Genomic DNA, 15333 nt, shown 5'->3' on the forward strand with positions numbered 1-15333 from the left:
GAGTCTCATCGCCGAGAGCATGCAGAAATATAGCACAGGGAGCGGAAGGAGCGTGCAGCAAACCAGTCCCACACAGCCTTTCCTTCAACCACCGTCCATCCCAACTGGGACAGGGACTATAATTCCCGTATTGGACTGTTCAGTCACCCGAGAACTCACTTTTAGAGTTTGATCAAGACATCCTCGATTTCGAGCGACTGCCTATGTTGATGATGAATAGGGTGAGCTTTGGATGGCCCAATAGGGTGAACATGGGATGGCCCAATAGGGTGAGCCAGGGTTGGACCAATAGGATGAGCCCATGCCCAGGGTCACCAGGCAACAATCAGCACAGCAAGGCTCTCTTTCTGGGGCCACTGACCTGGGCACAAACATGTGACAATTCAAACTGACGTACACCCTGAATCCCTGCCCACACGTTGTCCCTGCACAAAGGAATACACGTGCGCCGTGAGACCCGCCCTGACCAAGATGGCGGCCGCTGAGCCCGCTCCCCACCCGGGAAACAGTTAACACCAAGAAAGTAAGCAAGAAAACATCACCGAAGGGCTGCAAGGAATGCAGAAGGGGGAGGAAGGAGATTTACTCCATCTACATGTACAAAGTTCACCCCGACACCGGCATCTCCTCCAAGGCCATGGACATCATGAACTCGGTTGTGAACGATATTTTGGAGCGCATCGCGGGTGAGGCTTCCTGCCTGGCCCATTACAACAAGCGCCGCACCATCAGCTCCCGGGAGATTCAGACCGCCGCGCGCCTGCTGCTGCCCGGGGAGCTGGCCAAGCATGCCGTGTCGGAAGGGACAAAGGCGGTGACCAAGTCCACCAGCTTCAAGTAAAACTGTGCGCTGTCCTGAGAGATCAAACCCAAACACAACGGCTCTTTCAAGAGCCACGCACAACCTCTCTGAAAGAGCTGCACAAACCTATCTCCCTTGAGACTCAATTTACTGTAATTATTTCGTGAACATGTGTGTGGGGACTTTTGCAGTTCCAGCTGTAGATTTAGTTTTAAATTCTCAGATAACTGATTTTACTGTCCGGTTCTTCCTTTTCCCTCCCTAAACTACAAACACGGTCCCTGGTCGCCATTTCCCTTTGTTCTCAGACCTTTTTATTTACAGCGCCTGCCGAAGAATTAGAAACTTGTTTTAGGATGAGACTCAGAATTTAACCACCTCGTTCTCTCTCACGCCCTTTTCAATTTAAAAGAAAATTATACTTAGGAGTCAAATCGTTTATTAACCTTCGAGTCCGAGTGTAACAACCCAGAATGGGAGTTCTTACAGAGACCAGAAGCGCGGCAGTTTGCACACTCTGTCCCTCTTCACTTTTCACAGAAGGACTCCCAGTTCTGGTCTCACTGCTGCCTGTTCGGGGGTTCGATCGATAATCTATGAAATCCAACTTTTACAAAGATTGAGCTGGATTGTGTCCCGTTACAGAATAAGTGGGAAGTGATTCCCTCCCATTACATATAGTTTGAAACTGAACCCGAATTTAATCCTGATTGTAACAGCCTGGAATTTGCAAGTGAAATGTGGATAAAGACAAAGGGAAACTAAAAGTGTTTGGTAATATTTAGCTAATGGGGAAGTTACTAACATAATCCGCAATTTTAACAATTATTGGCGGGATTTTAAATCCTTCGAAGACTGACTGTTGAGAACAGTCATTTCCGCGCAGTTTTCTTTGGTGGGCTAAACAGGCTGCGATTGGTCATCGGAAAGGAGCAATGAAATTCACCACAGAGCGACCAATCACAAGTTCACTCCCTGCATTCCTCCAGAAGGTAGAAGGCAGATGTGGGAGGAGTTTCTCATTCTTTCCATGAACGCGTGGATTGTGGAAATGTCTAGAAGATGAAAACGCGGCGGTAAAGCTCGGGCCAAGGCCAAGTCTCGCTCCTCCCGGATAGGACTGCAGTTCCCTGTGGGCCGTGTTCACAGGCTTCTGCGGAAGGGGAACTACGCTGAGCGTGTGGGTGCCGGAGCCCCGGTCTACATGGCAGCTGTGCTCGAGTATCTGACCGCAGAAATCATGGAGCTGGCCGGCAACCCGGCCCGCGACAACAAGAAGAACCGAACCATGCCCAGACACCTGCAGCTGGCCATCCGCAACGACCAGGAGCTCAACAAGCTGCTGGGAAAGGTGACCATCGCTCAGGGCGGGATGCTGCCTGATATACAGACCCAAGAAAACCAGCAGTGTGTCCAAGAGCAAGTAAAGCGGACAGGATTTAATCTAATAAACCAAAGGGTCTTTTCCGAGCCACCCACAGTATCAAAGTAAGGGCAGGTTAATGCTCGCTGGATCACAATTATCCCAGATCTAAATTAACATTGAATCTCTGCAATTAAGCGGTTAGTTTCCTGATCAGAAATGACCCTCAGATATTGTTGGTTATAAACTGGTCACCGCCGACAGACAGTGTAACAGGTTTGCTGTTATAGAATCCTGCTGCAAGATACCATAAATCATTTCTGGCCTGCAAGGCGGCAAACTTACCCCGATTGCGATGGCCGGTAGGTCTGCGACTGAAAAAGGTGAAGTGCATCTTCCTAGCTCCAGAGGTAGAATTCCTGGGGATGAGGGTAGCAGCAGTCGGGATCAGACCGACTGTGTCCAAAACAGAAGCGATCCAGAGAGCATCCAGACGCCGTAACACGACGGAGTTGCATTCATTCCTGGGGCTCCTGAATTATTTTGGTCACTTTCTTCCCAAATTGAGCCGCGACACGTGCTCCTGCACAAAGGTCGTGAATGGGTCTGGGGGGGGACAGCCAGGAAAGGGCTTCTAATTGAGCGCAAAATTTGTGATGCTCCAACAATATGTTAACGCTATATGACCCATGTAAGAAACTTGATTTAAAATGCGATGCGTCGTTCTATGGGGTAAGGTATGTGTTGCAGCATGTGAATGCCAATGGTCAGTTACAGCCGGTAGCGTATGCCTCCAGAAGTCTGTCCCAGGCAGAACGGGGCTACGGGATGGTAGAATAGTAAGCGCTTGAATGGATATATGGTGTAAAAAAATGCACCAGTACCTCTTTGGCAGGAAGTTTGAGCTGGAGACAGATCACAAACCCCGAACGTCCCTTTTGGCTGACAACGAGGCCATAAATGCAAATGCATTGGCCCCCATACAGACGGGGCACTCACGTTAGCCGCCGGTGACTACACAATTCAGCACAGACCGGGCACTGAAAACTGCACCGATGCACTCAGCAGGCTCCCACTAGCAACCACCGAGGGGCCAACCGAACATGCTGCTGAGATGGTCATGGCTGTTAAAGTTTTCGAAAGCGAAGGCTCACCTGTGACAGCCTGTCAGATCAAAACCTGGACAAATCGAGACCCACTACTGTCTTTAGTCAAGAAATGTGTCCTAAATGGGGACTGGGCAGCCAGGTACGGGACATTCCCTGAGGAATTCAAACCATTTCACAGACGCAAGGATGAACTCTATTCAGGTCGATTCCCTGCTATGGGAAAACCGTCTAGTCATGCCCCAGATGGTCAGAGAGATGTTCAACAGAGAACTCCACAATGAACACCCTTGCATTGTCATGATGAAGGCAATTGCCAGGTCACACGTTTGTTGGCCAGGGAAAGATGCAGACCTGGAATTTTATGTTCACAGATGCAACACGCGTTCCCAGCTGGGCAATGCGCCCAGGGAAGTCTCCCCTTAGCCCCTGGTCCTGGTCCGCCAAACCATGGGCATGTATCCATGTGGACTACGCAAGTCCTTTCATGAGAATAAATGTTTTTGGTTGCAGTAGACGCCTACTTCAAATGGATCGAGTGTGACATTCTCAATTCAAGCACATCCTCCGCCAAGGTAGAAAGTCAACGTGCAATGTTCGCTGCCCATGGTCGACCGGACGCCTTGGTCAGCGACAATGGCCCGTGCTTTACAAGCATTGAATTCCAGGATTTATGGCAGGAAATGGTATCAACCATGTCAGAACGGCACCGTTCAAGCCGGCCTCAAATGGTCAGGTGGAACGAGCAGTGCAGATAATCAAACAGGGGATGCTCAGAATCCAAGGGGGTTCCCTACAAAGCCGCTAATAATGCCTCCTGTTGGCCAATAGATCCCGACCACACTCGCTCACAGGGGTTCCACCCGCAGAGCTGCTAATGAAAAGGACACTCAAAACCAGGTTATCCATTATACACCCCACCATCAAATAAATTGTTGAGAGCAGGCGCCAGTCACAATGTGACTACCATGACGGGAATGCGAGTGCGCGATGTATTGATGTCAATGACTCTGTCTTTGTCCTCAACTATGCTGCAGGGCCTAAATAACTTGCAGGCACTATGATTGCCCAAAGATGGAAATAGGATTCTGATAGTTAAACTTACCAATGGACAAATCTGCCGGAAACACGTGGATTAAACAAAAAGGGAGTTCAGCAACACCATAGAAGAAGCAGAGGAAGAACACGATATAGAGTTCACTCCTCCACAGGTGAGCGAACATCGGGACCAAGCGGAGGAGAGCCCAGTGACTGTGGGAAGTCCGGACGGGCCTGAGGCACGGCAAACAGCAGTAACTCAGGCCAACGCCCAACAACTGGATCCCCAACTCAGGCGCTCTACAAGGGAGCGTAAACCACCAGAGAGACTTAACCAATGATCCCAATAAGACTTTGGGGAGAGGTGATGTCATGTATTCAACTGTCATTGGAACCCATATACAAACTGACCTAAGTTGGACACCGTGAGAACATTGACCATAAGGGGGTGCATTTGTGGGAGACACTCCTAACCTGGACTATCAGTTATAAAAGGGGAAGCTCCACCCATTATCATCACTTCAGTGCTGGCTAATAAATGTTACTGGCCACAGAGTGACCTTCTCTCAAGTATGGGCCTCGTGTGCATTTACACTGAATAGTAAGGACATATGAGACAGATTGTTCAAACTGCCCTGGTTATGGTCTATATAATAACTCCCATTCTGGATTGTTATACTGCGGGGAGTGTCGGTTAATAATCGGATTGACGCAACAGGAATTGAAAAATAAATTTGATAAGTACTTGCGAGAGAGAATGTGTGACTGAAATCTGAGTCTCAGCCCCTAAACATGCTTTTAATTCGGCAGGCGGTGTATATGAACAGGTCTGAGAGTGAAGCTGCTTATCTGAGAATTCAAAACTAAATCTACAGCTGGAACTCCAAATGTTCTCACACAATTGTTCAGGAAATAATTAGTGATTTAAGTTTAAAGGAAGATGCGTTTGTGCAGCTCTTTCAGAGAAATTGTGGGTGGCTCTTAAAAGAGCCGTTGTGTTTGGGTTTGACCTCTCAGGACAGCGTGCAGTTTTATTTGGAGCTGGTGTACTTGGGCACCGCCTTTGTCCCTTCCGAGACGGCGTGCTTGGCCAGCTCCCCGGGCAGCAGCAAGCGCACGGCGGTCTGGATCTCCCGGGAGCTGATGGTGCGGCGCTTGTTGAAATGGGCCAGGTGGGAGTCTCACCTGCGATGCGCTCCAAAATTTCGTTCACAACCGAGTTCATGATGTCCATGGCCTTGGAGGAGATGCCGGTGTCGGGGTGAACCTGCTTCATCACTTTGTAGATATAAATGGAGTAACTCTCCTTCCTCGACTTTCTGCGCTTCTTGCTGCTCTTCGGTGGTGTTTTAGTGACCGTTTTCTTGGCGCCTTTCTTGGTAGTATCTAATAAGAACATAAGAACATAGAATTAGGAACAGGAGTAGGGCTTCTAGCCCCTCGAGCCTGCTCCGCCATTCAACACGATCATGGCTGATCTGGCCGTGGATTCAGCTCCACTTACCGGCCGCTCCCAGTAACCCTTAATTCCCTTATTGGTTAAAAATCTATCTATCTGTGACTTGAATAATCACCCATAAAACTGGTGGGCGGTGCTTCAGGATGTCTGTCAGTTTGATTGGTCACATGTTTATGTCCAGCTCAGTGCCCCCTGAAAGGGAGCCTTGTTGTTCTGATAGTTGTCTGGTGACTCTGGGCCAGCACGCCTCACCCTATTGGGTCAGACCAACCCACGCTAACCCTATTGGGCCAGCCCAGGCTCACCCTAATGGGCCAACACAGTCTCATCTCCTTGGGTCAGCCCGGGCTCACACTATTGGGCCAGACCGGGCTCACCCTATTGGGTCACCCAGGCACATCCTATTGGGCCAGCCCGGGTTCACCCTATTGGGCCAGCACAAAAGACCCAGTGATCAGCAGAGAAAATCAGCAGCTCATTTATTTTATTCTCACTTTGCGTACTTACCCAACCATGTAAACTGGAAATGATGAATACCATCTGCCTTTGAATGTGGAAGGAGAAACATTTTTCAGTTCTGTCTGTGGGAAAATATTTCAAACATCAGTGTGACTGTAAAAGCACCGAGACACACATTCCCTATCCGAGTGAGAATGTTCCAGTGTACTGAATGTGGAAAGAACTTCAACCAGTGACACAACCTGAAAAACATCGCACCATTCACAGCGGGGAGAAACTGCACGTGTTCTGTGTGTGGACGAAACTTCAACTGATCATCCAACCTGGAGAGACACAAGGACACCCGCTCCATGGAGAAATCATGGAAATGTGGAGACTGTGGGAAGGGATTCAGTTCCCCGTCTGATCTAGAAATCCATCATCACAGTCACACTGGGGAGAGACCATTCACCTGCTCTGTGTATGGCCAAGGTTTCACTCAGTCATCTGATCTGCTGAAACAAAGCGTCTTCACACTGGATAAGTGTGGGAAGGGATTTACTCAGTCATTTGAATTGCGAGTTCGCAAGTGACTGCAGGGGTTGTGTTCTACTGTTGTTACTGCTGTTAATCACATCTTGACTGAATCGTGTTCATTCTGTGAGTTGGGATTTGTTTCTGCTGATGTTAATCACCCATAAAACTGGGCTGGAGTTTAATATTTTGATATTTCAAATAACACAGTGTGTCGATACTTGGTGTCTCCATGATAAGAGGTGAAAAATTGATGTCTTGTTATCGAAAGCTTCATTTTGTGCCTTTTCTCCTTTCTAACTGTAGATTGTTTCAATTCCCAGAACTTTGGTTACTCTCAGGACAAGTCCCAGTTCCCCATACCTTCCAGATTGCCTTGATGTCCAGGGTAGGGACAGCTAACACGCCCTGGATCACTAAACACAAAATCCAGTCTGTTAATCACTTACAGATACTGGAATTTCCGTGTGTCCACAGCATCTCTCTCACCTTCAATGTGTGAATAGAGGATCACACCTGCAAAGCTGGTTTCAATTTGTATTTGAATCCACTCACTAAATGTATTTTTTTAAATATCTACATTAAACCGATCACATTAACTATTTGGCAAAGGTTTATTGTCAACTAGATGGACAAGTAAAAAAATAATGGCCCAATAACACAGCTCGATATTCACAGGAGAAAGTCTGTTATCTAAGTCCTCGAATGTCAGTTGGTGAGATGAGAGACTGAATCTCTTTCCACACTCAGCTGGTAAATGGCCTCTCCCTGATGTGGTTCCAGCCACAGCACATCTGCACCCATTCCCACAGTACGCACATTTACATGTTTATTCAGCTGGGCACACGAGTCTCAGAGGTTGACGAATGGTTGAAGTTCTATCCACACACACAACATGTGTACTGTTTCTCACCGCTGTGATTGGTGTTTTTCCAAAGGCTGATGATAAGGTGATCCTGATGAATCTGGTGAATCTCTCAAATTTTGACGTGATGTTTGGTTTGAGTTACCAAGCTGCAGATCCTCCCATTCTAATACCCTGCAAATGTAGATTACAAAAGTTGTTACTTTAAGTACAGGATATAAATTCAGAATAGACAAATCTAATTCTATAGGACATTCTGTCCCCTCCTGTCCCTCCAAAGATGTAAAAGCCTTATTCTAGACATTCTCCCCCCATCCTTACTGTCTAAAATCAACTGCGAGTTACTTTCTCCAGGAAGTGCTGAATCTGGCTGGGTGCAATTCCACAGAAATTTTTTAATCTCTGGTGCTTCACCATCAGTCGACTCAGTGAGTGTCAGCAGGATTTGCACCGTGGTAGGCATCAGAGACGAGTCCAATCCTACCCTCAAAAGACATCCATACACTTCACAATTGATATCACTCGATCAGTATCGAGAGCAATTGCATTAGCTAATTTTTACTCATATTTAGCCCAGTGGTACTGAGGACAATTATAACCCCTGAACTGCTGCCTTGGCTGAGATCAACTAACAGCCCTGATCAAGGACCGAATTTGGCACCTTCCCAGTCAGTATTGCAGAGTGTTCTAAAATTTGGTGTGGGGGGTGGTGTGAGGGAGGGTTAGAAAGATTATTTTGAAACAAGTTTTACTACACTTTTAAACAAAACCTTCGTCAAACTGCACAAATCTGAAATGACCACCAATGCGTCCACTATTTCTCGGGCCACTTCTTTAACTACTCTGGGATGCAGACTATCAGGCCCTGGGGATTTATTGGACTAGAGTCCCTTCAATTTCCCAAACACCATTTCCTGACTAATAAGGATTTCCCTCAGTTCCTCCTTCACGCTAGACCCTCAGTCCCCTAGTATTTTCGGGAGGTTATTTGTATATTCCTTAGTGAAGACAGAAACAAAGTATTTGTTCAATTGGTCTGCCATTTCTTTGTTCTCCATGACGAGTTCACCTGATTCTGACTGCAAGGGGCCTACATTAGACTTTACACATCTCTTTCTCTTCACATATCTATAGAAGCTTTTACAGTCAGTTTTTTATGTTCCCTGCAAGCTTACTCTCATATTCTATTTTCCTCCTCCTAATTACACCCATAGTCCTCCTCTGCTGAATTTTAAATTTCTCCCAGTCCTCAAGTTTGCTGCTTTTTCTGGCCAATTTATATGCCTCTTCCTTGGATTTAACACTGTCCCTAACTTCCCTTGTTAGCTACGGTTGAGCCACCTTTCCTGTTTTATTTTTCCGTCAGACAGGGATGTACAATACTTGTAATTCATCCATGTGATCTTTAAATGTCTGCCATTGCCTATCCACCGTCGACCCTTTAAGTATCATTCGCCAGTTTATTCTCACCAAACCACGTCTCATACCATCGAAGTTTACTTTAAGTTCAGGACCCTAGTCCCTGAGTTAACTGTGTCGCTCTCCAGCTTAATGAAGAATTCTACCATATTATGGTCACTTTTCTCCAAGGGGCCACGCACGACTAGATTGCTAATTAATCCTCTCTCGTTACACAAGACCCAGTCTAGGATGGCCTGCTCTCTCGTTGGTTCCTCGACATATTGGTCTCGAAAACCATCCCTTATACACTCCAGGAAATCCTCCTCCACAATATTGCTTCCAGTTTGTTTAGCCCAATCAATATCGAGGAAAAAGTTACACATGTTACCTGCTGTACCCTTATTGCATGCATCCCTAATTTCCTGTTTGATGCCATCCCCAACGTATCTACTACTGTTTGGTGGTCTGTACACAACCCAAATTAACGTTGTCTGCCCTTTGGTGTTTCGCAGCTCTACCCATATAGATTCCACATTATCCCAGCTAATGTCCTTCCTTACTATTGCATTGACCTCCTATTAAACCATTAATACTATGCCATCTCTTTTTCCTTTCTGGCTATCCTTCCTGAATATTGAATACCCCTGGATGTTATGTCCCAGCTTTGTTTACTCTGGAGCCAAGTCTCATTAATCCCAATTACATCATTTCCGTTAACAGCTATCTGTGCAGTTAATTCGTCCAACTTATTACGAATGCTTCTCGCTTTGAGACTCAGAGCTTTCAGGCTTGTTTTTTTTAACACTCTCTGTCCTTTTAGAATTATGTTGTAATGTGACCCTTTTTAATGCAGAATGAACCCCACAGGCAATTACCAGAAATTGACAGGTACAGGATAAAATCGATGCTTTCGTGTCAGAAACTAACAGAGTAAAACCCTCATCCACATCGCCGAGATGGACAGATTAGAGTAAAATCCACACTCCCATACCAGACACCCACTATATAAAAAATAAGAACTTTAGAAATAGGAGCAGGAGTAGGCCATACGGCCCCTCGAGCCTTCTCCATCATTTAATACGATCATGGCTGATGCGATCATGGACTCAGGTCCACTTCCCTGCCCGCTACCCATAACCTCTGATTCCCTTATCGGTGAAGACACTGTCTATCTCTGTCTTAAATATATTCAATGACCCAGCTTCCACAGCTCTCTGAGGCAGCGAATTCCACAGATTTACAACCCTCAGAGAAGAAATTCCTCCTCATCTTAATTTTAAATGGGGGGCCCCTTATTCTAAGATTATGCCCCCTAGTTTTAGTCTCCCCTATCAGTGAAAACATCCTCTCTGATACCACCTTGTCAAGCCCCCCCATAATCTTATACATTTCAATACATCATGTCTCATTCATTCTTCTGAATTCAATGATTTGAGGCCCAACCCCCTCAACCTTTTCTCATAAGTCAACCCCTCATATCTGGAATCAACTGACCGAACCTTCTCTCTTCTTCCTCCAAAGCAAGTATATCCTTTCATAAATATGGAAACCAAAACTGCACGCAGTATTCCAGGTGTGGCCTCACCAATAACGTCTATAACTGTAGCAAGACCTCCCTGCTTTTATACTCCAACTCCTTTGCAATAACGGACAAGATTGCATTGGCCTTCCTGATCACTTGCTATACCTGCATACTAACCCATTGTGTTTCATGCACAAGTACCCCCCAAGTCCCGCTGTACTGCAGCACTTTTCGATCTTTCTCCATTTAAATAATAACTTGCTCTTTGATTTTTTTTCTGCCATAGTGCATGACCTCACACTTTCCAACATTATAATCCATCTGCCAAATTTTTGCCCACTGACTTAGCCTATCTGTGTCCTTTTGCAGATTATGTGTGTCCTCCTCATACATTGCTTTTCCTCCCATCTTTGTGTTGCCAGAAAACTTGGCTACGTTACAATCTGTCCCTTCTTCCAAGTCGTTAATATAGATTGTAAATAGTTGGGGTCCCAGCACTGATCCCTGCCGCACCCCACTAGTTACTGATTGCCAACCCGAGAATGAACCATTTACCCCAACTCTCTGTTTTCTGTTAGTTAGCCAATCCTCTATCCATGCTAATATATTACCCCCAGCCCCGTGAACTTTTATCTTGTGCAGTAACCTTTTATGTGGCACTTTGTCAAATGCCTTCTGGGAGTCCAAATACAGCACACCCACTTTATCCACCATGTTCATTACATGCTCAAAGAATTCCAGCAAATTTGTCAAACATGACTTCCCCTTCATAAATCCATGCTGACTCTGCCTGACCGAATTATGCTTTTCCAAATGTCGTGCTAATGCTTCTTTAAGAATGAGCTCTTCAACATTTTCGTAACCACAGATGTTCCGTTAACTGGTCTATAGTTTCCTTCTTTTTGTCTGCCTCCTTTTTAACCGAGTGCGGGTCTCAGTCCCCGGGCAACACCGAGTGCGGCTCTCATTCCCCGGGCAACACCGAGTGCAGCTCTTGGGACCCGGGCAACACCGAGTGCGGCTCTTGGGCCATGAGTCAGAGCCACTGTGCCCAGCACCAGCAACCACCGGGGGCAGCACGTCCCCCACACCAGGAAAACAACAACTTGCAGGGCCAGCAATTCCCAGCCGCTCTGTATCAGGGTGGGCGCTGGATGTGAAAGTCGCTCCCTGACCTCCTGTGTGGGTCTATTTGTTACATCAGTTTGAGCTGGATGGAGAGGGGGGAGAAGCTGCTGGGTTTCACCCTCAGTGCTTCTGGGCCCAGTGGGAAAACAATTTCCCATGTGGGCCTGTCGAGGGAGGTGGGTTCCCTTCTCTGACGGACAGTACTGACCCAGATGTGTTTTTACGACAATCTAGCATCTTTCATGATCACTTTTTTCTCGTGCCGGCCACACAAATGACCAGATTCATTAAGCTCAATTTCACAACCTGCCTTTGTGTTTTTGTGGGTTCTCTCTCACACTCCCTTTTTCATGTTTGAAATTCACTTTACAGGCTGTTAACAGGAAAGGATTTGTAGACTAGAAGCTCAAACCAAACATCACCTCAAGATCTGACAGTCACTCGGGACTGGAATATCATCAGTTTTTGAACATGGAAGCAGAAGGCACCGTTCACAGTGGGGAGAAACGGTACACGAGCTCTTTGTGTCGACAAGGCTTCAGCCGATCATCCAAACTAGAGAGACAGAAGTGCAGTCACATAGAAACATAGAAAATAGGTACAGGAGTAGGCCATTCGGCCCTTCTAGCATGCACCACCATTCAATGAGTTCATGGCTGAACATGCAACTTCAGTACTCCATTCCTGCTTTCTCACCATACCCCTTGATTCCACTAGTAGTAAGGACTCCATCTAACTCCTTTTTGAATATATTTAGTGAATTGGCCTCAACAACTTTCTGTGGTAGAGAATTCCACAGCTTCACCACTCTCTGGGTGAAGAAGTTTCTCCTCATCTCCATCCTTAATGGCTGACCCCTTATCCTTAGACTGTGTCCCCTGGTTCTGCACTTCCCCAACATTGGGAACATTCTTCCTGCATCTAACCTGTCTAACCCCGTCAGAATTTTAAACGTTTCTATGAGGTCCCCTCTCATTCTTCTGAACTCCAGTGATTACAAGCCCAGTTGATCCAGTCTTTCTTGATAGGTCTGTCCCGCCATCCCGGGAATCAGTCTGGTGAACCTTCGCTGCACTCCCTCAATAGCAAGAATGTCCTTCCTCAGGTTAGGAGACCAAAACTGTACACAATAGTCCAGGTGTGGCCTCACCAAGGCCCTGTACAACTGTAGCAACACCTCCCTGCCCTCAACTCAAATCCCCTTGCTATGAAGGCCAACATGCCATTTGCTTTCTTAACCGCCTGCTGCACCTGCATGCCAACCTTCAATGACTGATGTACCATGACACCCAGGTCTCGTTGCTCCTCCCCTTTTCCTAATCTGTCACCATTCAGATAATAGTCTGTCTCTCTGTTTTTACCACCAAAGTGGATAACCACACATTTAACCACATTATACTTCATCTGCCATGCATTTGTCCACTCACGTAACTTATTCAAGTCGCTCTGCAACCTCATAGCATCCTCCTCGCAGCTCACACTGCCACCCAACTTAGTGTCATCCGCAAATTTGGAGGTACTACATTTAATCCCCTCGTCTAAATCATTAATATACAGTGTAAACAGCTGGCGCTCCAGCACAGAACCTTGCGGTACCCCACAAGTCACTGCCTGCCATTCTGAAAAGTCCCCATTTACTCCTACTCTTTGCTTGCTGTCTGATAACCAGTTCTCAATCCATGTCAGCACACTACCCCCAATCCCATGTGCTTTAACTTTGCTCATTAATCTCTTGTGTGGGACCTTGTCGAAAGCCTTCTGCAAGACCAAATATACCACATCAACTGGTTCTCCCTTGTCCACTCTACTGGAAACATCCTCAAAAAATTCCAGAAGATTTGTCAAGCATGATTTCCCTTTCACAAATCCATGCTGACTTGGACCTATCATATCACCTCTTTCCAAATGCACTGCTATGACATCCTAAACAATTGATTCCATCATTTTACCCACTGGGGAGAAATCGTGTATATGTGGGGATTGTGGGAAACGATTCAACTCCCCGTCCCAGCTGGAAACACATCGGCGAGTTCACACTGGGGAGAGGCCATTCACCTGCTCCGACTGGGGATAGGGATTCATTCAGTCATCCGACCTGCTAATACACCAGCGAGTTCACACTGGGGAGAGGCCGTTCACCTGCTCCGACTGTGGGAAGGGATTCACTGCATCATCCAACCTGCTGAGACACCAGGGAGTTCACACTGGGGAGAGGCCATTCACCTGCTCTGAGTGTGGGAAGGGATTCTCTCTGTCAGGCAACCTGCTGAGACACCAGCGAGCTCACATGTGACTGCAAGGGTTGGATTCTGTTGTTAATCGCATCGTGGACTGCATTCTCTTTGTTTTGATAGTTGGGGTTTATAATCCCTGTAACGCTGATGTTAATAACTCCTCTAACTGGACTGGAGTTTAATATTTGGGAAACAGACACATAAATTAGTGTTGCTTCCAACACATTGCTGTGGATTTTTGTCTTTCCCACCTGAGGATTTAGCATCACCTGGCTGGAGCTGAGAAAGGACAATCTGTGGGGAGGATCTTACACGGGGAACAGAACTTCAGCCTGGACACAGTCCTTCAGGGCCACACTGAGATCACCTCATTCTTCTGAACTCCAATGTGTATAGTCCCAACCTACTCAACCTATCGTCATAAGTCAACCCCCTCATCTCCGGAATCAACTCTGGAATCTGCAGCAGACATGAACAAGGACCTGAGGCTAATTAAAAGACACATATTTCATTACAGACAAGGTTACACTGGGTGAAATGTTCAGTTAGAACATGAGAATATAATTAATAGGAGCTGGAGTAGGCCATTTGGCCACTCGGGCATGCTCCGCAATTCAATAAGATCATGGCTGATGTGATCATGGACTCAGTTCCATTTCCGTGCCCACTCCCATAACCCTTTACTCCCTTATCGCACAAAAATCTGTCTATTTCCGCCTTAAATATATTCAAAGACCCAGCCTCCACAGCTCCCCTGGGCAGAGAATTCCATAGATTTACAACCCTCAGAGAAGAAATTCCTCGCGTCAGTTTTAATTGGGTGGCCACTTATTCTAAGACTATGTCCTCTAGTTTAAGTTTCCCCTATAAGTGGAAATATCCTCTCTGCATCCACCTTGTCAAGCCCCCTCATTATCTTATATTTCGATAAAATCATCTCTCATTCTTCTGAACTCCAATGTGTTTAGGCCCAACCTACTCAAGCTATCTTCATAAGTCAACCCCCTCATCTCCGAATCAACCTAGTGAACCTTCTCTGAACTGCCTCCAATGCAAGTGTATCCTTCCTTAAATACGGAGACCAAAATACGGAGTCCAATTCAGGCAAAATGCCAAGCACACTGGCACCTTAACAGTGTCTCATTGGCCGACAGGCTTTTCCTAAATAGATTTGGTGAGTGGATATAAACTTAAAGCAGGTTTGCAGGCATGATGCTCTATTCACATATTGAAGGTAGAAGAGATGCTGTGGGGTACATGCTAAGTCCAGTAGCTGAAAGTGGTTTACAGACTGGGTTTTGTGTTTACTGATCCCAGGCGTGTTACCAATACCAGAAAAATCGAAGCCCATGGAATAACGGGGACAGTGGCAGCATGGATATGAAAGTGGCGAAGTGACACATACAGAGTACTGGTGAATGGTTGTTTTTCAGACTGGAGGAA

General features: G+C 46.4%; 1 pseudogene; it reads right to left on the reverse strand.

The window, feature by feature from the left end:
• Window positions 1-2322: 2322 nt before the first annotated feature.
• LOC139241225 (zinc finger protein 271-like) overlaps window positions 2323-15333 on the reverse strand; it is a 55185-nt pseudogene continuing 42174 nt past the window's right edge.

Source organism: Pristiophorus japonicus, assembly GCF_044704955.1.
Source record: "Pristiophorus japonicus isolate sPriJap1 chromosome 24 unlocalized genomic scaffold, sPriJap1.hap1 SUPER_24_unloc_2, whole genome shotgun sequence".
Lineage (NCBI taxonomy): Eukaryota > Metazoa > Chordata > Chondrichthyes > Pristiophoridae > Pristiophorus > Pristiophorus japonicus.